We start from the raw sequence: 22,153 nt of genomic DNA, 5'->3' as shown, positions 1-22,153 counted from the left end.
CGGAAACATCGGGATGAGACGAAGTGTGAAGATTGCTATAGACATCATAACACTATTTGTGACAATATTTAGAAAATCCAAATTTCATTTCATTTCATAACTTCAAATAGTCAACATTACAAGAAATTCAAATACAACAAGTTTAACATAACAACATGATAACATAACAAAATTTGATACAACATATTAAACCCTAACGTCTATATGTGTATCTAGGCATCAACGCTACTTCTTTTCTTAGCATCATCCTCATCAACCTGTAACATGTTTAAAATAATTCAATGCAAAAGCAAAGGCGAGTATACAAGTTTGGTACGTACATAGCATAAGATAAAAATGTGAACAATCCCTCATAGCAAGCATGCGATTCAAGATAAACATTAAATATGGCATGTGTCTAACATATCAAACCAAGAAAACGCAACTTGCTCATGATATAACCAAAGTTTCAGTAGAGGCGGGTCGTTAATCCTATAGCGCTACATATGTCAAGGTTTGGCTCGTACGAAGTTAATGATAAGTTCTACACATAAGAATCACCCAAATTTAAAGTATCAAGCCATCACATATACAAGCATGTTATAGGAATGTTCATGTGTTTAGACAAAAGTTCATGTGTAAGTTTCAATAGGTAAACATGTTACACCCCAAAAGTGATAAAAGTAAAAAGGGGGAATACGAGTATACTCACAAAGTTTGCATATGTTTTCCGATTATCCAATTGTTGACGAGTAGAGATTTAGAGTCCGAATGTATAAGGGTTAAAGTTCAAGTATGTTTAGAGTCGAGATTCGGTGTTTAAAACAACGTAAAAATAAGATATGAGAATAACATGGAAAATAATCATTTAGTACATATGATGCTTGTTCTTGACACTAGGAAACTCGAAGGAGTTTAGATGTTTTCATGGAACAAGGTTCCATTAGAATCGTGACAAGTTATCATAGTCTAGGATGATGTAATCTAGTACCCCGACATATGAACACTAGTTCATCATCAAAGATTCGATTATTCGAATAATATATTTAGGTTATATAATATATGTCCAATAGTTCAAGCATGAGGTAGAAGATTAAAATCTTCATTTTGGTACCTCTAAATGTCATAGAAGTCATGTAGGAGGTAGGAAGATCAAGTCTTCCATTTAGGCACCTCTATGTGTTCACCACTACACTTGATGTAAAAAAAAAACAACCAAGGAGGGTCATGAACATACAATAAAGAATAAGAAATATACACACTAACTAAGAGAAATCATCAAATCATGTGAGGATTGTATGTTTGGACAACCCAAGTTGTTCCATAATCACTCATGTATCAAAGACAAAGTTTGACATGACTTGTGGGTTAAAAACCCTAAACAAAACACCAAGTTTATGAGGTTTAATCCTCTGATTTTAAATGTCTCAACCTTGTTTTTAAGCTTAACCAACCATGGGATAAGTTGTAAGCATTAGGACCTAGGTATGAGATGTGTTGGATACAAGTTGCATAGGTTTAAACAAGTTTTTGATGAACATAAAAACAAACAGAAAGTTTATGGACTATTTCGGGGCATTTCCAAGTCTGATTTCTCCAAGGAGAAGTCTAGGAATCGAACCCCATGATTATACAAGCAAGTAGGAAAAAGAATCGAGTGAATCGGATAAGAATTGAGTGAGTTATGCTCATTTTCGTGAAGGGGTGTCAATCTACTCGAACCCTTGCTTTCAGCTACGGTTTGGTGGATGTTTTGTGAGTTTTTAGGGTTGCAAAAGTGGTAGGGAGGCTGGTTATAAGTGGTATTTATAGGGGGAAGGATTAGGGTTTCAATGGGTTGGGCTTTGGAAGTGTTTAGAAGGGGTTACACCTTGAAACTAGCCCACAAAACCCAACTATATGGGCTGAATTTTGCTGAATTGGGGCTGCCATATTTCTTTATTTTTTTATTTTTTTAAAACATTATAATGAGTAATTTTGTTAGTTAAGTTGTGTAATAATGTGCAACAATGTTTCCCCTAACTTGTAACAAGGTGAAATATGAAATAAAACATGATTTAACTAGGTAAAAAGTGTAATATACAAGTTTTATTTACGAAGCAAGTTCCATATTTTACAACGATTACAATGAAAGAATGGTTATAAGAACACAAGATTTCCAAAGTTAGAATTTCACGTAAGGTTTCTAAATGTAGGAAGTTTGAAAACGCAGGGCGTTACAAATTTTTTTTAGAGAAATATTATTAGTATTAAAAGGTCAAGCAAGGTAACCGAAGATCCCAAATTGAACAATTTATATGGTAACGTCATTAATATTAAATCACTTCTTACATTTTTTTTAAATCGAAACTAGAGTTAGAAATTAAAGGGGTGATTAAGATTCAAAAACCAATGGACTGCCATTTTTGTGTTACCGTATTGGTTTCTTAAAAACCATCAGAACATAACTATTTTTAAAACTTGTGGTTTAATCAATTTAAGTGGGACTTTTAGGTTTTTTTATAATTTTTGGTGCCAATTGTGTCAGGTTGGTGGTTTAAAGGGTTTTTTTTTCTTTCTTTTTTTTTTTTTTTTACTATTAAAGGGTTATATTCGCAAACCCAAAACTTGATTACTAACAAAAGTGTTGTGGTCTCCGCCGCAACACACGCGCACCCACTAGAATACTTATTTGAAGTAGTGTTCAGTACAAGCACAAACTATGTAAAACCAAATCTCTATCTCTAATAAAAGAACTAGGTTTTGCCACTGGCACCCCCACATTCCCCCTAAACACATGTCAACCTCTCAAGCCCTCTCCCTTATCTCTTTCCTATGTGTCAACTTCTCCCTTCTCCTAATTCTATGTGTCATTTTCTGGTTTTTTTTGTTTTTTTTATAAAACCTAATTAACACAGTAAAAAAAACACCCTCTGTCTCTGTCATGTGAAGCCAAAAGCCTCGTCACCCACCTTTCGCTTTTCTCTTCTTTCCCTCTGCTCCTCTTTTCAGATCATGTTCTCCTCTTGCTTTTGAATTTTGAAATTTGAAATAGAGGTTTTGAATTTCAAATCTCTACTTTCTCTCTCAATTCCCAGTTCTTTCATTTTTTTTCTTTTTTATAAATTCTATATCAGAATGGGCGGTCCTTCCAAAAGATTCAGTTTTTGAATTTCCACTGCTTATCCCCACATCCCCATACACTCCTCTTTTCAAATCCAACATTGTCCCTACTGCGTTGGTATAGAGAGGGAGAGAGAGCCGGAAACCAAAGGTATGTGAAGAGGTGGTGACGGTGTTACTGGTGTTGAGTCATTCTTTTCCTTATCATCACCTGAAACAAAAACCCTAAACACCTCTCATTCGTCATTCTCTTCCTTTTTTTTTCTCTGGAGTAACCCTAGCCGTCACCATCTCCGCCTCCCTCACACTCGACGATTACCACACAAAATCCATCTCCCTCAAAACAACCACACACAACATTGGTGGTGGAACCTTTGAAGATTGATGACGACGGAGTTCGTGAAGCCGACTTTTAGGCGACCAAGATCTAACAAAAATCGTTCCCAAATCGGTGAACCTAATTGAAGCAACATCTCCTTCTTCACGATGCAACATCACAAACCCCAATTCTTTAAGCGTAGCGTCTTCGTGTCTCAAGATCAAGGTATGTGTATCTCTAACTCTAATTTCATCAGTTTCATTATTAGGCATTCAAATCTTATACTATTGTTTTGTAAACTCTAACCCCATCGTTAACCCCAAAATTGATGCTTCTTTGATACACCTTATCTCAGATTTCCGATTTCAACCATACGTGTTTGGTAAGTTTTTTTGTTAGGTTTATTATTTTCTTTGATATGATTTGATTACATGTTGCTTGTGATATTGTGTGTAATAGTGCTAATAATTTATAGTAATTTACAGAGGATAAATATGGTATTTCTTGGCTATAGGGTTTTTTTATTCATTACAATTTAATTGTCATATGTTGTTTTTATATCTCTACAGCTCTGGTTTGATATAGCTTTTACTTATGCTCCTTCGCCTAAGTTCTTCCTCGTAATTCTCATTAGTTTTTTTTGTTGATATGGTGCTTTACTGCTTTTGAATCTTTTATTCGGTTTCTAATTGCATTGGAGTTAGAAAAGTGATCTATGAACTGTAGTTTTCGGTTTCTTTGTAGAGAATTTAGGGATGTTCACAGTCAGGTTTAGCCTATCTTAACCAGAAGTTTGGGCTGACCTGGTTACTACAGTTTGGGAGAAAGACGCCTAGAACCGTCCGGAACAGGTTAGGTTTGCTGAAACGGCCTGTTTCATGTTTTAACAATCTGGACTAGAGGGATCTTCGTTGGGGATGGCTTGTGTTCAAGATGCGGCATATACTTAGAGACGGCAAACCATCTCTTCATATCTTGCATTTTAGACAAAACTGTTTGGTGGCAGGTTTGTGTTTGGCTAAAAATTCCTATCCTGGCATCTATTTATCGGTCTCTCAAATGCTGGATTACGGATGGGGATTGGACATGCCTATTGGAAAAAAAAGATAGTCTATGAGGTGTTTTTGATGACTATTTTTGGAAGCTTTGGGTAACTACGAATGAGGTGTTTAGAGTCAATCCTTCTACCTTGAATCTGATTGAAGACATTAACGTTTTGGTGGGTTCTGAATCGCTCTAAGCTGCATGGGATCACACTTACAAACTTGAGTAGTTTCAGTGATATTGATTATGGTTACTTCCTTTTTTTTTTCTTTTTTTTTTGTAGAGGGTGATGTCCATTTGTTTTGTTTCAGTGTGTTTAGACAGTGCTGGGTGTTTGTCTCTGTATTGCTTAGTTTCTTGCCAAGTAGTTTTGGTGTTGAATAAAGTCTGTTTTGTCGTTAAAAAAATAAAAGAAGATTATTGTCACGTGATAACAATAAGTAATCATAATTATTTTTAAATAAGAAATCTTTGTTTATTTTACAGGAAACAAATTGTGAATGTACCACAAGTCCAAAATAATAATAGTTATAATGTTAATAACAAATGCAATCATAATAATACTAATAAGATTTCAAAGTGAGCCTTTTCCTCTTGTGTAGTAACCGTATGAGATATCGAAGTGAGCTTTTTATTGTAGTAATCGCAATGCATAATATTTTACCATTGATTAATTGAATTTTTTAGCAAAGTTTGAATCAAGTTAAAAATGTCAAATCTTTTAAGCAAGTACCTTAAAAGTTACTTTATATTTTCATCTCGTCAAAATCGTATGAAAATCATCATTCATGATAATATTGTGTGGCAAACAAGCAAAATGAATGTGGAATTAGGGGATGTTTATGGATTAAGGCTTGACCATTTTTATTTCAACTATAACTTTCCATTCAAAACAATATAACAATATAAATTAATTTTTCCTGCCCGGGAAGTTCCCGGGTTATAACCTAGTTATTGTTTATATTTACATTCTGCATTTCATTTAGAAAAATATGTAAAATCCCAATGTTAGCATTTGTAAAGGATTCATTTGGACATGTATTAGCATTCAAATTCTATGACATCTTAGTTTTGGCTTTACTTGAAGGTTAATGTCTGGATTGTCCCTTTGTGCAATATTACCCCTTTGGAAAGAGGCTTAACCCGCCATAAAGGGCGTGATGGTGGTCGCCAATTATAAAAAAAACAAATAAAATAAATGGGTCAAACGGGTCACACGAACACGTTATGTTTAGCTAAATATGTACTGTGTTTGACCCGAACTTGTTTAAAGTAAACCCAAACTCACAAAAAAAAAAAAAAAAAAAAAAAAAAAAAAACATTGCTTATATAAGATTATGTCCTTACTGATAGTGTGATACCAATAGCATCTTTGGATTATAAATTATATAAAAATGGGCAAATAACTCAAGTGGTAATGTTTGATAGGTGTTATAAACATCTCACATACATCCTCTTTATCTAAATAAAAGCAATCACCAATAAAGTATCACGAGCAACTCAGTTTTTGCTCCAGAAGGCTTTTTTCGAAACATAACACTAGGTGTACTATTGAACTTGCATTTTTCCGTTTTGTACATAATCATGTTGTATTGCAATTTTTTTATCCCGTCGCAACGCGCGGGTAAACCCACTAGTTCTAAAATTAAAACATTACATAATATTATAAAAGTTTAATAGGTTTAAGAAATACATAAATGAATTTGCTTATAAAAAATATAAATTGGCTCTCAATATATCCCACTTCTTTCTTCACCAAGTTGGCTCTCAATATATCCCAGTCTTGAAATTGTCACAGCTACCAAACAACATTCGACATTTATTTCATACAACCTATGCAATGTCTTTTTTTGGGTAAAAAAATAATGCTATGGGCGAGGATCGAACCCGAGCCACTGGCCGGATCGCTCCCACACAACCTATGCAATGTCATGCGCATAAGCTTGGAAAATCAGAACAACCTGTTAGACCAGACTAGGTAAGTTTATGGATGGTTTTCATGTCAACTGCCTCAAGTAGGGTTCCGTTACGGACACGGTCCCACCATTCAAACAAGAAATTGTCTACGATTAACCTGAACCACGGGGATAGCTTCACGCCATCTTCTCCAACATCAGCCTTCCTTACTAACTCTTTCAGTTGTTGTGGATTCACATACTTTACATATTTCACTTCATCAGGGTTTGGTTTCAAGCAAACATCTCGTATGAACAGTAGGTAATCAACTGTCAAATTAAACATATAAATAATTTCGTTAGTAAAAAAAATGTTTACAATGCCCTATTATGAAAAAATAGGAACCCGGTCTAGTTTGACCACACACACCCGTATCAACATCATTTGACTTTCAGTTATTATGAAACAATGCCTCATGTTTGTTGCATGAGAGATACCTGGTCCTTGACCTCAAGTACAATCAACCTTGGCTTAAAAAGCGCGAGGCGTTGCTCGATCTATATACATCTACCACTTTTTATAACTATTGTATGCTTTACAAATCAACCTTTTATCAAGTAAAAATTTCATAATTTCTTCACCCCTTTGGTTGTTTCAACATATATCAAGGCCTCATGTATTCTGGGTCAAAATCATAAAACAATAAAACTAAATACTTGCATCGATACAGATGTTTTTTGATCGTTTCAGCTCAGTCTGGTAGGATCCCGACATAATATCCATTTTCAATAAAAGTTATATCACAATGTTGAAAAAAATTAATCACAAAACAGATAAGAAATTATCATTCATCAATCGTCCATTTTGGTTCGGTTTGACACGACAACGAAATGGTATCCATTTTCAATAAAAGTTATATTGCAATGTTGAAAAAATATATAAACATAGTTACGGAATACGATTTTTTTTTTTTAAAGTTAACCAAAACAACTTATTAGAAAAAAAAAATCAAACTAAATAATGAATAGAAAATAAGGTTAGGGTATAATAGCAAGTTTATTTGGCTAAGAAGGCTAGGAAGTGATCTTGACCATCCATTTAGTTAAGGGGAATTGGCCTGTAATAATCTCATCTAGACCTTATTGGCCACTAATAATCCCACCTCAGAATATTCCCCCCACCAGTCCCACCTTTCACCTATTTTTCCTACAATGGTCCCCCGTTAAAAAAACTTAACGGAGTTAAGCTTTTTTCCAAATTACAAACAGATTTTTTAGGGCTTTTGATCAGAACGATGATACGAGTCCATTGATGTAAAACTTACTTCGAAACGGTGCTTCAAGTGACTTAATTTTGGTTAATTGGAAATTTAAATACCCGAATTGAAGCGCCGTTTTCATCGTTTGGAGCACCGTTTCGAGGCAAGTTTTACATTAATGGACTTGTATCATCGTTCTAATCAAAAGCCCTAAAAAATATGTTTGTAATATGGAAAAAAGCTTAACTCCGTTAAGTTTTTTTAACGGGGGACCATTGTAGGAAAAATAGTTGAAAGGTGGGACTGGTTGGGGGAATATTCTGAGGTGGGATTATTAATGGCCAATAAGGTCTAGGTAGGATTATTACAGGCCAATTTCCCATTTAGTTAATCAAGGGCTAAGATTAAATGATGGAAATTGAAGGGAAGAAAATAGGCGCGTGAGTTTGTTTAGAAGCATTCTAGTCAATCCAAGGCAATAGTTTCTCTCTCCTCCAATTCCCCTCATTTTTTAAACGTTAATAACTCTTTCATACGACATTATTTTCTTATAAAAATTGCACCAAAAAAACGAGCGTTTTTTTATCTTTAAAACGAGTATACTATTGCTATATTTTCGAAAAAAAAATTTGAAAACCCAGTTGCGTAAAACGCAATGAAAAAAACCCAGTTGCGTAAAACGCAATGGAAAAAAAAAACTAAAAAATGACATTTTTTTCTAAAACGCAATGCACCAAAAACACAAATAAATATCTTATTTGTAAAACGCAATGGCTATAAAACACAAAGAAATGTCTTATTTCTAAAACGCAATAGCTTAAAAACACAAAAGAAAGTGTACTTTCTAAAACGCAATGGATTGAAATACATAAAAATGTGTTTTATCTAAAACGCAATGCACCAAAAAACCCAAAGAAATATCTTATTTCTAAAACGCAATGGCAATAAAACACTTAAAATGTCTGTTTTCTAAAACGCAATGGACTGAAAACACATAAAAATGTGTTTTACCTAAAACGCAATGCACCAAAAACACAAAGAAATGTCTTATTTATAAAACGCAATGGCCAGAAAACACTTAAAAATGTCTCATTTCTAAAACGCAATGGCCTAAAAAAACAAAAGAAAGTGTTCTCTCTAAAACGCAATGGACTGAAAACACCTAAAAATGTGTTTTACCAAAACGCAATGACTAAAAACACTTCAAAATGTGTTTTTCTAAAATGCAATGGCCAGAAAACACATAAAAATGTCTTAGTTCTAAAATGCAATGGCCTAAAAATGTCTGTGAATTGTCTGAACCAGGAAGTAGGGGATCAAAAGGCTGTCTACGAATGCAGTTTTCCAGAGACAATTTACAGAAAATTAAATTTTCTGATGCATTTTTATTAAAGCAATTTAATCGAAAAAATGTCTCGACCCCAGCCAGGGGCTGCCGCCCTTGGGACCCTGCTACCAGGGGCACCGCCCCCGGACCCCCGCCAAGATCGTAAAACGCAATGACTAAATCAAAAACCCAGATCATAAAAATACAATTAAAGAATTTCTTACATGGATCGAAGTCGGTTTCATCAACGGATTGATGAAATTTGAATGATAGAAACACTTATCAGCGATCGAATCAAACGGATCGAGTGATTATCTTCAAAATCATAGGAAAAACGAGATTTTGTATGAAATTAAACTGGGTTTTCTTCAAAAAAACTGAAGAACACGTTGATCGGGTGTTTGAATCATTGATTTGTGACGAAAATCGCACTATAATGTAGTGATTATTGAGATAGAAAGTGAAGAAATGGTTAAAGATGGTGGGTTTTGAAAATGGTTGGTTTTGAAGTTACTGGGAGAAGAAAGAAGAAGAAAGGATAAGATTGACTAAAATACACTTCCTCTTTATTTTAATTTTTTTTTGCCAAATGTTCTAATCCTATTGTTTCATATCCTTCCTAGCCAAAATAAACTTTCTATTTGATCCTCACCCTAGAAAATAAACAAACACTTTGAAAAAATATATCACTGATTCATTAGGAGAGTTTATATTCATATATATAAATATAAATATAATATAATGGAACGTCTACCTCACTCTATTTCCATATTATAAATTAGCAACTTTTTACTTTTTGTTGCATTGTGGATTGTACCCAAAGCTTGGGAAGTTTTCCAAAAAAAACTTTGATTTTTCACTTTAAACCCAAACATTTCCATATTTTGTATAATAACCCCTTTTAATCTTTTTACTTTTAACCCAAAGTTTTACATCTTTTATAATTTAACACAACACTTTATTATTTACAGCTTTGGTCCCCCGTACTTTTTATCTTTCGCAAGTTTTTAATTTTACGTTTCATTCTAAATTTTGCGAGTTAACACGTCGTAGCGTGCATGAAACACCCTTGCTATTATTTTAAGGTTTTCGTATAGTTTACAACAATAAAGATGTATTATGATTACATGTACTTTGAAAATTTCGGTTTAATTAAAAATTTTACAAATAATGGTTTGTATACAACGTAATGAATTTGAGTTCGACGTTTAAAAGTTACGACGAAACGTCGTGCGGAAGCTTTTAACTTTATCGTGTTCAGTTCCTCTTCGTGCTTGATCTTCATCCGGGCACCCTTGACATTCACCTATGACCAAAACCAAATTAAAAGTTAGCTTTGGTAGTTAAATAATATGTATAAACAAGACATATGGGTCAAACAATAAAAAAACTCAATTTGCCGGCGATATCAGCCCTCGCGCGGCGCGACGAAGAAGGGGAATAACCTTCGCGGGCCGAGACCCTCGTTGTTGGTGCATATTCTGTGACAACAGCTTAGATTTGGTCTTTGGATATCTTGTAATTAGTTAAACGATAAACAGTTAGCGGGTTTAGCTTTGTAATAGTTAGTTGTAATGTTTGGGCTAACCAAACCCAATGAATTGGGTGTATGGGGGCGAATTAGGCTTGTCCAATTCGCAGTCCATGAGGTTAAACCTAGCCCAAGTTGTAACCCTTGTGTTATATAAACACGGTTAGGCTTTAGGGTTTAGGTTAATCAGCCAAAACAAAAGTCGATGTGGTCGCTACTACACGAGCAAATAGAGATCATCCAGTTGACATGATACTTGGAGATCCTACTGCAGGTGTTCAGACAAGGAGAAGCATAGCAGCGAATACAGGTTTATTTGTGTCGATCGAGAAGACTGGGATTGTGAACGAGTGCTTGTATATTTGCTTTATTTCCCAAGAGGAGCCGAAGAACATTCATATGGCTCTTAAAGACAATTCATGGGTTGAAGCTATGCAAGAGGAATTGGCCCAGTTTGCGAAGTTGAAGGTTTGGGAGTTAGTTGACCTTCCTAAAGGTGAAAGAGAAATTGGCACTAAATGGGTATTTAGGTGCAAGAAGGATGAAAGAGGAATTCTGACGCGAAACAAGGCTCGATTGGTTGTAAAAGGTTTCAATCAGCAAGAAGGGATAGATTACAATGAAGTATTTGCACCAGTGGCAAGGTTGGAGGCAATTCGTTTGTTTCTAGCTTTCGCAACTTTCAAGGGATTCAAAGTTTACCAACTAGACGTGAAGAGTGCATTTCTTTACGGGAAAGTCCAAGAAGTGGTGTATGTCTCACAACCAGATGATTCGTTGATCCAGACTATCCAGATCGAGTGTACAAACTTGATAAGGCTTTGTATGGATTACATCAAGCTCCCAGGGCGTGGTACGAGACACTGTCTACACATCTGATCAAGAATGGTTTTGAAAGAGGTCAGATTGATAGTACACTGTTCATCAAGAGGAAGAAAGAAGATTTTCTGCTGGTACAGGTGTATGTGGATGACATCATCTTTGGGTCATCTGATGAAAGCATGTGTAAAGAGTGTTTAATGTTTTTCGTATTTACTTGCTTTCAGAAAATCCAAAAATCCAAAAATAGTGTCTTTTTCTGTTTAAAATTCTTAATGTACGGAAAACTGTTATTCTTGGAGGAATTGTTACTGATAGGGGGAGACGGTGTTAGAAAGTGAGTTCCAAATCTTAAATCATGCAGGTTCTTATGTGTTGGACAAAAAGTTTTGCGTGTTGATGAAATTGAAAATGCTTAATCTGTGATACAGTTTAACTATCTCTTGAAAAATAATAATTTATTTAACTTTGTTGAAAAATTCTTATGGTTTCTCGAGATGTTTGTTTTATAGTATACAGTTTGAAGCAGTTTGTTGCTGAGAAGTTGCTGTGAAGTGTGAAGATGAGAGTTTGATTGGATGCATGGTAGAACCTCCTTTCTACATTGCAGACAAAGTTGAAGAGTTGAGGATTGCTTTGCAAATGTTGAACTGGAGTTTACTCAAGTGCTAACGTGTTGAAGATTTGGTGATTGGATGCATCAGCTTAGGGGGAGTCTGTTGCTGACAGTCTGTTGCTGACAGAAGCTATTGAAGCTGAAGCTATCCAAAGACCAAAGACAGTACAAGACTACATGAAGATTGCAAGAAGACTGAAGACAAAGTTTTTATGAAGCTATTGTCAAGGGGGAGTTTGTTGGTGCATATTCTGTGACAACAACTTAGATTTGGTCTTTGGATATCTTGTAATTAGTTAAACGATAAACAGTTAGCGGGTTTAGCTTTGTAATAGTTAGTTGTAATGTTTGGGCTAACCAAACCCAATGAATTGGGTGTATGGGGGCGAATTGGGCTTGTCCAATTCGCAGTCCATGAGGTTAAACCTAGCCCAAGTTGTAACCCTTGTGTTATATAAACAAGGTTAGGCTTTAGGGTTTAGGTTAATCAGCCAAAACAGTTTGTGAGAGATAGAATTTCGTGAGAGCAATAGCTTGGACAAATTTAGTGGTTGTTAGGGTTTGATTGATTGTAATTCTTTGTGATTGATAATCAATAGAAACCCAGTTGAAAGTGATTTGCTATTCCTACACGTTTTCTGCTTATTCTGATCAAGAGGATTCCGCACTCTTGATCGGATTGAAAATTCTGTGAAGATTCATACGACTCAAGGGGGCCTACACTCGTCGCGTCACGCGACCCCTAAACAGCTTTGCCGTCGCATAACGCGACGACCTAGTTTTTCCAGATTGTTGTTTGTTTGATGTTGTACAGTCCCAGCTCAACTAACTTAACTTATTATGCACTAAAACGTGCATAACTTTCATTTTACAATTCCGTTTTTCACGATTCTTGTTCCTACGCATTCCTAATTTAATTCTCCATTATATGGGGTTAAAATTTAACATTCAAACTGATAAAATTCCTGATTTTTAAGCAATCGGCTTATTATTCAAAATCAACATTTTGACCCGTTTGTAATGAAAACCACCAACTTGATTTTTAAACAACCAAAACACATACACTAATGTATTTAACACACAATCTTTAGCTCGGGTTCGTAATTTCTATAAATTGCTTAACTAGTACGCAAGCTACGTGCATAAACTATTTTGACCCGTTTAGGGAATTCAAGCAATTTAGTCTAACACTTGCTCTTTTCTTTTGGCACTACATAATTCCATATCTAATTAACTACATATATTCCACACCAGCTATTTTGTGGTGGATTTAAAATAATGAACCATTTTTTTTTCCAAATTTTACCCTTCAACTAGTAATTTTACGCAAATGATCATTTTTAGATATTTGGCCCGAGTGCCTTTATCCCTATAACTCGCATGCTTATCTAAGGTTTATATTACCATAAAACATGTTTCTAAACAGCCCATAAGGGTTGTTTGCCCGATTTACCCATCAAGGCTTTTTGGTCAACTTTATGTCCTTCGTTTTACGGCGAAGGACCATCACTATCTATTTGACCAAATTAGCACTTTTAACTACCACATAATTATACGTACCTGGCTCGGTCAACATATAGACCCGTTTCATTTTTATACCTTGCTTTTATTAGCCGCTACTCCAAAGCGACGCAATTATTCAATTTCTGTTCAATCCTGTGAACATATAACTTGACAACCAAATGTTAATCGATATTGCCAAATGGTGTTATCATCACCATTTGGCCCGTTTGGCCTATATGACCAAACGTTTACATACATAACAAAACATGGTTTTTAACTTCCAATTCACCTATCCGGCCTATTTCGGATTTTACCATTAGATCCCTTTTTCAATTAACCAAGTATTTTCATCATTTTATATGTTCCGATCCGTATTATTTCGTGTCGGAAACATATTTCGGATATAGCTTTTGTCATATTTACAATCTATGAATAAATACATGTGTTATAAAAAGGGTGTAATCTTTTACTTACCTTGAATTCCGATTATGCTTTTCCACGGGCATTAGTTCCGTTTGACCCGCTTCTACCCAAGCTTCCACCTAGCTTTTCGAGCGTCAAGCCGCCCCCTATCTCTAAAGGGGCTTATGCACTCCACGACTTTCTTATGTTATGGCGTGATTCGATTAGTCATTATTATCAAGACTATCTCACCTTACGGACTTTATATCAAAATCACCAATTGATTTCATCATTGGTCAGTTTGACTTTTAAAAGTCAAACGACTTATAACACGAGCAATTACACAATTAAGTTCAATGATTCATTTAAGAAATTTTGTCAAATATCCGATAGGCATTATTCTTACACTACCGTTTTAACTAGTTTTCTCATCAAATTCATTATACTTCTAATTTCTTTAACTAGTTCAAACGATTATCGTGACTAGTTTCTTTATTCATTTTCACAAGAGCCAAGGGTTCCCTTTTATAAGCGAGACCCATTTCATCATACTATTTAGCTTTCATCCGAATACCTATTATAATCAAGTTTTATACACAACCGAGTAGACCGCGATTTTATTCAGGCATTTTAACAAACACCTAGTGGGCATAATTTTTGCATATTTACAATCAAGTTCATAACTTGTCATTTAGCGAAGATAATCATCAATTTGGCAATTTCACATCAATTTTAACATCAACAAACCTAAAATTGCTTTATAAAATTCAAATTACACTAGAACAACAATCATAATCCTAGTGTTTTCATACTTCTACATAGCCCACTTAACACCTTCATTGGTGCTTATGAGTTTCACAAGAATTGAGCAATATTTCAATAATCTAATGACTAGGGTTTATTCCTAGACACTATTTCACTTCAATTTCATTCATACCACAATCATGCAACATCAATTTCGAATTTCTTATGTTCATCCATAAATTTTAGGTGGAAATTTTCTATGAAATTTACATACCTTATGATCCCTTCGCTGAGGAGATCACTATTCTGTGATTGGATTTCGATTTGGAACAAATTTGATCCTTCAATTTGGTAGATTTTGCAAGAGTTAGGGTTTGTTGAGGAGCTCCTGGATCGCCCCTGTGTAACATCGACCAGACACACACCTAAGTGTGTGTTTGGTGTAATTATTTTGTTTTAATATTACTTGTTTCAATTTTAACAACTTTGGTCCCTCAACTATCGTTCGATTTATAAAAGGCTTATTAATCCATGCTTCTTTATTATTTTTAAACAAATAGTTAACTAGATTAATTACCCCTAGTTAACTTAGTGAGTCCCGGGAGTTCTAACACGTTTATTTTAAGTTCCGTTAACTCGGGCCTTATATCCCGTTTATTCCCTGAAAGTTCTTATCAGCCTTTTAATTAATATTAGGATTATTTATTTAAATCCTAATATTTACCAGGTTACTTTTGCCGCTAACGGTACTTTACCCGTCTTTTAGTATTGACTGGGTTTGATTACCAAACCCGTTTTCGGGGTGTTACAAGTCTACCCCCTTAAAGAGGTTTCGTCCCCGAAACCTTATTTACGTATTTCTTTTAATTTAGACTAAACGAACTTAGTTTCGTTCTCAAGACATTCATTCGTTCTTTTCGATCTAACGTTTTCATTTATATTGACGCGTACATCTTTCATGTGTAAGGCCTCACGGGCCGTTATTTTAGCTTATATGCATTATCCTTATTGACCGAGTTGTCACTTGACCACTTAGTCTCATCAATCTGTTAACAAGTTTATCCTGCGCTTGTCTTATGTTGACAAGCGCTTTGTATTTGTCATGACATTTTCCTATTTTTGAATAGTTTTACCGGCTAGACTAATTAGTCGCCGTCACTTCATACCCCATCATCCGGGTATACTATTTTGTCATCTCCGGCCTTATGTGTGTTTAAGATTTTTCTAAATTCCCTCATACTACTTATGTTTGTTAGAACGCTGCTTTTGTCTAAAAACTAATTTTTTTTGTTTACGTCTTCTCTATCTTACATCTTTTCTCTCATGTCTAGGAATTTCCGTCTAAGTTTTATTCCTGACCGTTATATATATATTTTACATGAATAACTGTAACTAGTTTTCTACGCTTTACCCAAATAACCCATAGGTTCTTTCACTTAGTCCCGTAGACTATCTCTTTAGATTTTCACCCTTTTTAAGGTGAGACCCTACAATTCGTTTCTTGCTATTTGTGACCCAAAGGTCTTTTTGGTCCTGTAGACCTTAACATTACGTATAATCCCGCAGGTTATGATGATCCCATAGATCATAACTTATTCGAGTTTTATTCAAATGTATATATGTTTATATATGTATATGGTGTCAAAGCACCCCCTTTTTTATGTTTAGAATCATTTACTTTTGCCTTTTGGATTTCATTTAACCTTGACCGTAGTCTAAGGCTACATTTGTTTTCTTTCGAAATATCTTTCCGACTTTATGACTTCTAACGTCTTTTACACGTTGGTTTGTCCTACGCTTACCATTACCCGGTTCTTACCTATACTTCTTTACGACCCGTTACCCGGGTTATTTATCTTAGTGTTTTTAACATTCTTGTTTCGCTAGTTTGCGTTTTTCCTATCTTCATTCCTTTACGACCCATCACATAGGTTCATTAATATTTCACGCTTCCATTATTCGGTTTGTGCTTACTTGCACTACTAAGCTTTTATACTTTATTTATCTTGTTTGACTTATTCGTGTGAGATTTCATTACTCATGAACGTCAAACTTCATTCTTTATTTGACTCGTTCAACTTTAAAATAGTTGAACGTAGTTATCAAAATTTCTGTTTGCAAATTCTCATCGTCTTTTAGTCATGACTCTTAATCCGAGTCCTTTGACTTTCTGTTTCGCGTTCATGTCTCTTGGTTTACGCATACTTTCAAAATCCTACCCATCTATCGGGTATCTTTACCGAAGTTATCATCAAGTAACCATTCTTATATGGTTTTAGACGTCACTTTAATTTATTTGGTCGTCTTAGCGAAATTCATCATTTTTATTCAGTCGAGTCCTCTATTCTTTATTATACCCCTTTGACTTGTCTGTGTTGATTTCATCACTTATGTCTTAGCATTCACATTAGTTGGTTCGTATTTTGTAACACCCCGGAAATGGGTTTGGTAATCAAACCACGTTAACACTAAAAGACGGGTAAAGTACCGTTAGTGGTAAAGTCTACCCGGTAAATATTAGGATTTAAATAAGTAAACTTAATATTAAATAAAGGTTATACGAATACTTTTGAGAAAATAAATTTACGAAAGGCCCGAGTTAACTTACGAAAGGCCTGAGTTAACGGGACTTAAAAATAAAACGGGTTATAACTTCCCCGAACCCACCAAGTAACTAGGAATATCAACCTAGTTAGATATGTGCCTTAAAATAAAGAAGGAAACTTGGGTAATAACCCTTATTATAAAGTTACAAACTAGAGGGGCCAAAAGAGGAAGATTTAAAACTTGATTTTATTTAATTAAAACTCTACACACACACTAGTAGGTGTGTGCGTGAGATCGACCAGAAGAAGGAGCCAGGAGCTCAAACCCTAGCTCATCTCAATTTCACCAAATTGAAGGTCCAAATCAAGTCTAAATCAAAATCCGAGTACGAATTAGTGATCTCCACTGAAAAAGGAGTCACGAGGTATGTAAATTTCATAAGAAATCTCTAGTTGAATTTCTAAGCAAACCTAGATAATTCGAATTAGATGATTGCATGCTTGTTATATGATGAAATAGGAACATTGTAGTGTCTAGGAGTAAACCCTAGACAAGTATATGATCAAGTTAGGCCTAATTCTTGTGAATTCATGATCACCATTGAAGGTGATAAGTGGGTTTTTGTATGAACATGTTAAGCACAAGAAATTGATAGTTGTTCTAGTGTAATTTGAACTTTCGTAGGTAAATTCTGATGTTGTAGATGTGAAAATTGATATGAACATGTTAATTGATGTTAAAACATCGTTAAAACAATAACCATGAACTAGATAAAAGAAGAATGCAAATTATGCACATTAGGTGTTGGTTAAAATGCCTAAATGAGAACTAAAGTGTTGAAATTTAGAGTGAAAACGCGTATTTGAATTATATGGCAATTACGTGTAATATGTAGTGATAAGGGTTCTACATATTATGTTGATCTAGACTTAATGTTGTAAACCATGTGATTGAAAGTAGTTAACTTTAATAAGCTAAGTTAACTAATGATGAGGTCGAATAGTAGTTTCGACATAGAAAATAAGTAAGGTGGAATAGTCGTGATTGTTAATGACTAATTTAACCGCCTTGTAAATGTTGACGATAGTTTGACGCGTAACAAGCTAGTTGGAAGCTTGGAGAAGGAAGCGGGCCAAACGAATTTAAGAAGGAAAAGAGAAGCATGGTTTAGATGCAAGGTAAGTAAAGCTTACACCCTATTTGTAAGACATGTATTTATTATAGGTTATAATTACAATTGTGGTTATATTTGAATTATGTTTCCGACACGAAACGATACGGTTCAGAACATATCAAAAGATGAAAAACCATATTTAATGGTAAAAATGGTCGAAATGGTAAATTAGTCATGAGATGACATTTATATAAAAAAAGGGTTTTTTTGAATGGCTACTTTATAAGGTAAGCCTAAGCAAATAATAAGGGTAAAATGATGATTTAATCACGTATGGATGGGTAAAAGTTGAAGTTTAAACGACACCGTATGGCATATGTCATGTTAGGTTGAACGCGTAAGAAACGGATTTAAAAAGATATAACTATATGGTGGGAAATCCGTAATGAATTAAATAATGAAATGGTATATGTATATATGTATACCATTCAAATATAAGCGCAAAATGTTTGGTCATTTAGACCAAGCGGGTCAAATGGTGGTTTTAGCGCCATTTGACAAATAACGACTAATAAGTACTTGTTGAGTTTAATGCTCACAGGATAAAACGGTTTACGGAGTTTGCATTGCTATGGATAGCAAATCATTAAGGCAAGGTATTAAAGTGGGTCAATATTTTGATCCAACCCAGGTACGCGTAAATAAGAATATAGTTAAATATGCAATTTTGGTCAAATAGCTCATTAAAAGTCCTTCGTTGTGAAAGGGGGAAACAATGTTGACCAAAACGCCCTCGATCGATAAATCGGGTAAACGACCCTTAAGGGTTGCTTAGAAATATGTATTATGGTAATGTAACCCTTTGTGGGTCGAATGCCTAAGAATGGGTATCTTTCGTGTCACACCCCCAAAATCCACCCGCGGAGTATCACCGCTTGGGAGCGTGACTGACCAGGATCAAGCCACCAATCATATTGAACATGTAATTAATAAGTAAAAGTAAATGCCATTCAATCACCAATATGAAAGGTGTTCAAAACACAAGTATGTTATCATTGTTTAGCGGAAGCGTATAAATAAAACCCAACATAAATAAGTATGAAATGTCATAAGTGTTTAACAAAACAATCGCGATCCAAGCCCACAACGACCAGCTCCTCCCTGTGCAAGCTCCAAGTACCTAACGACCTGCAAGGCATGTAACAGAGGGTCAACAACTAGTTGAGCGAGTTCACAGAAAGTAAATGCGTAATAGTAAGTTCGTTTGTAACATGTGACTCTACTGGGCCGATAGTACGTTCTATTGGTGGGGGCTTCCCATGTTGTGTATCCACTAGACTATTCGTAACCATAAGTGTTCTTCAAAACCCGAGAACAGTAATACGTACAAGCTTTATGTAGGTTTTACGTAAGTATCCTTCACAACCGAGGATAGGGGTACGTGGGGGTTTACGTAGGTTTTACGTAAGTGCCTGACACAACCGAGGCAGTAGTGAGTATAAATTTCACGTAGGTTTTACGTGAGTGTCCTTCGCAACCTGAGGACAGTGAATAGCACAAGTATACGTAGGTTTTACGTATGTGTCCTGCACAACCGAGGACGATGGTAGGTAGTCTAGTAACAGTGTAAGTACGAATCCATTCAATCTCATTCCTTTAATCCCATTCCCAAGCCCTGGGAATCCCATGCCTTAGTAAGAGTGTGAACTCACCTTGGTTTGCTCGGTATGCTAGGTATGTGCTCAAAGTAAATCAATCACGTCCTAAAGTATGCACGTATACGCAATCAGTTTATATTCTCGAAATTCATGCATGCACATACCATCGTATAAAATAACACATAACAATTACCAAGTAGCACATAGCACGTATTCTGAATCATACAAGTCATGCGTATCGACTAACAGTGGTTAATAATTCCAGTTAACTTCTAACAGCAATTAACCAAGTTACTGTGCAGATTAACCTGTCGGCGAAACGCCCCCTGTTTCGCCGTGACCCCTCTCCGACGAAACACTTCTGTTTCGCCAAGGTTGTTTCGTCGTAAAGAGTCTTGGCGAAACACCTTTGTTTCGCCATATGTTTGTTTCGTCATGACAGGTCTCGGCGAAACACAATGTATTTCGCCATGTCGGTTTCGTCAAAAGTGTATCGTCAACCCATAACTGTTTCAGTAAATAATAATCATATTACAAAACCCTAGTGGCCGACATCAATCAACCACCGCCAAACATCATTGGAACGAAAAAATATTAGTCAAATAAGGTGAGATGGTCACGTGCAAGTTAGCCGCCACTCTAAGACTCGGTGCCCTAACACTATTGGGCCGAAGCCCACAGCCAAAGGCTTTCGGTTGACCGCCCAACCCACCAACCAAATTGTCCCCCCACATGACCTCCTGCAATCTATTTACTTTTAATCTTGAACCCTACACCACTGGGTAAAATGCTAGCCGTCAATTCACATGCATCATTCCATACCATCACATGCAAAACAAAGCATGTTGGCCGACAATAACTAAGCAACCACATGCACTGCACATTAGACTTTTGATGTATTGGAGTGTGTAAGATGCCATTATTTTCGATTGGACCACACTTGTTCTAGCCGACAATTACTAAACAAATCATAGGTATGCACAATTTACTTTATATATATATGAGTATCTAGGGTGCCTCTACTTTGATTGGACCAACATTGATCCAGCCAACAATTGAACCAATGGCACTCAATATTCAACCAACACTGACTCACAAATTTCAATTATCTACAACAGACAATTCATGTGCACTATTAGCATGATGGGCGGCAATTTTCATGACCACCGTTTAGTGTCATTGGACCAAGTTAAATGGTGGGTTTGACTACTACACACCAATAATCATATCAAAGAATATTGTAAGGGACAACTGTGATATCAATGCTACTCGGAGAGGTGTTATGGGACCAAAAAGAATTAACAGTAGCCGCCACATATCATGTCATTTATCATCACAGGCACAAGCAGGAATATTATTCAAATAAACATTTTAACACATAATCGGACAATAATATTATGCACTAACCACGATGAACAAAGAAGTAATTCTGATCGTTCTTTGAGGATTCACTAAGTCGCAAGGCTGCCACTAGTAGGGGAGGAGTCTAGGGTTTCAGTATTTTGATAACCGTTCCCCTAATCTAATATATATTTTTACGTATACAAGTTTGGGCCGTAACTGGGCCTCAACAATTGACGGATCGGCGAAACAAAACCCCATTTCGTCGACTGGACCTATGGCGAAACATATTTTGTTTCGTCGGGCTGTTCCACACTTAAGCAGTTTAGGTTCATGTTATCAAACTTTACACGCATTTAACATATAACAACTCAACGTTCATTTCAACTTATAATTCAACTTTTAATTCAACGTACAATTACGAGTCAAACACATCAAACACTAAACAGTTAACGCGTAATAAATGCGAGAGTGAAATGCCGGAAACTCGAGTTGTCACATTATCCCCAACTTGAAAGAAATTTCGTCCCGAAATTTAGTATGCGGTTACTGAGGAAGCTAGGTAAGTTGTATCGTTCATTGGTTTTCCTGGGGTGTCACATCATCCCCCCGTTGATTTGGAATTTCGTCCCGAAATTCAGTAGTAGCTTCAGTCTCAGTAGTAGTTGCATTGTTCTGGAATAACTGGGGATACTTGAGTTCCATCTGGTCTTCTCGTTCCCAGGTGTACTCTGGGCCACGACGGGAGTTCCAACGAACTCGTACAAGAGGTATTCTAGTGTTCTTGAGGACCTTAACATCCCGGTCCGTGATTTCAACTGGTTCCTCGATGAACTGCATCCGCTCGTCGACAGTGAGCTCCTTCAAGGGAACTATGAGGGTCTCATCTGACAGGCACTTCTTCAGATTCGACACGTGAAACACATTGTGAACTGCACCGAGTTCAGCTGGTA

This window comes from Helianthus annuus, chromosome 8 (genome assembly GCF_002127325.2).
Source record: "Helianthus annuus cultivar XRQ/B chromosome 8, HanXRQr2.0-SUNRISE, whole genome shotgun sequence".
Classification (NCBI taxonomy): Eukaryota; Viridiplantae; Streptophyta; class Magnoliopsida; order Asterales; family Asteraceae; genus Helianthus; species Helianthus annuus.
This window is presented reverse-complemented; position numbering follows the sequence as displayed.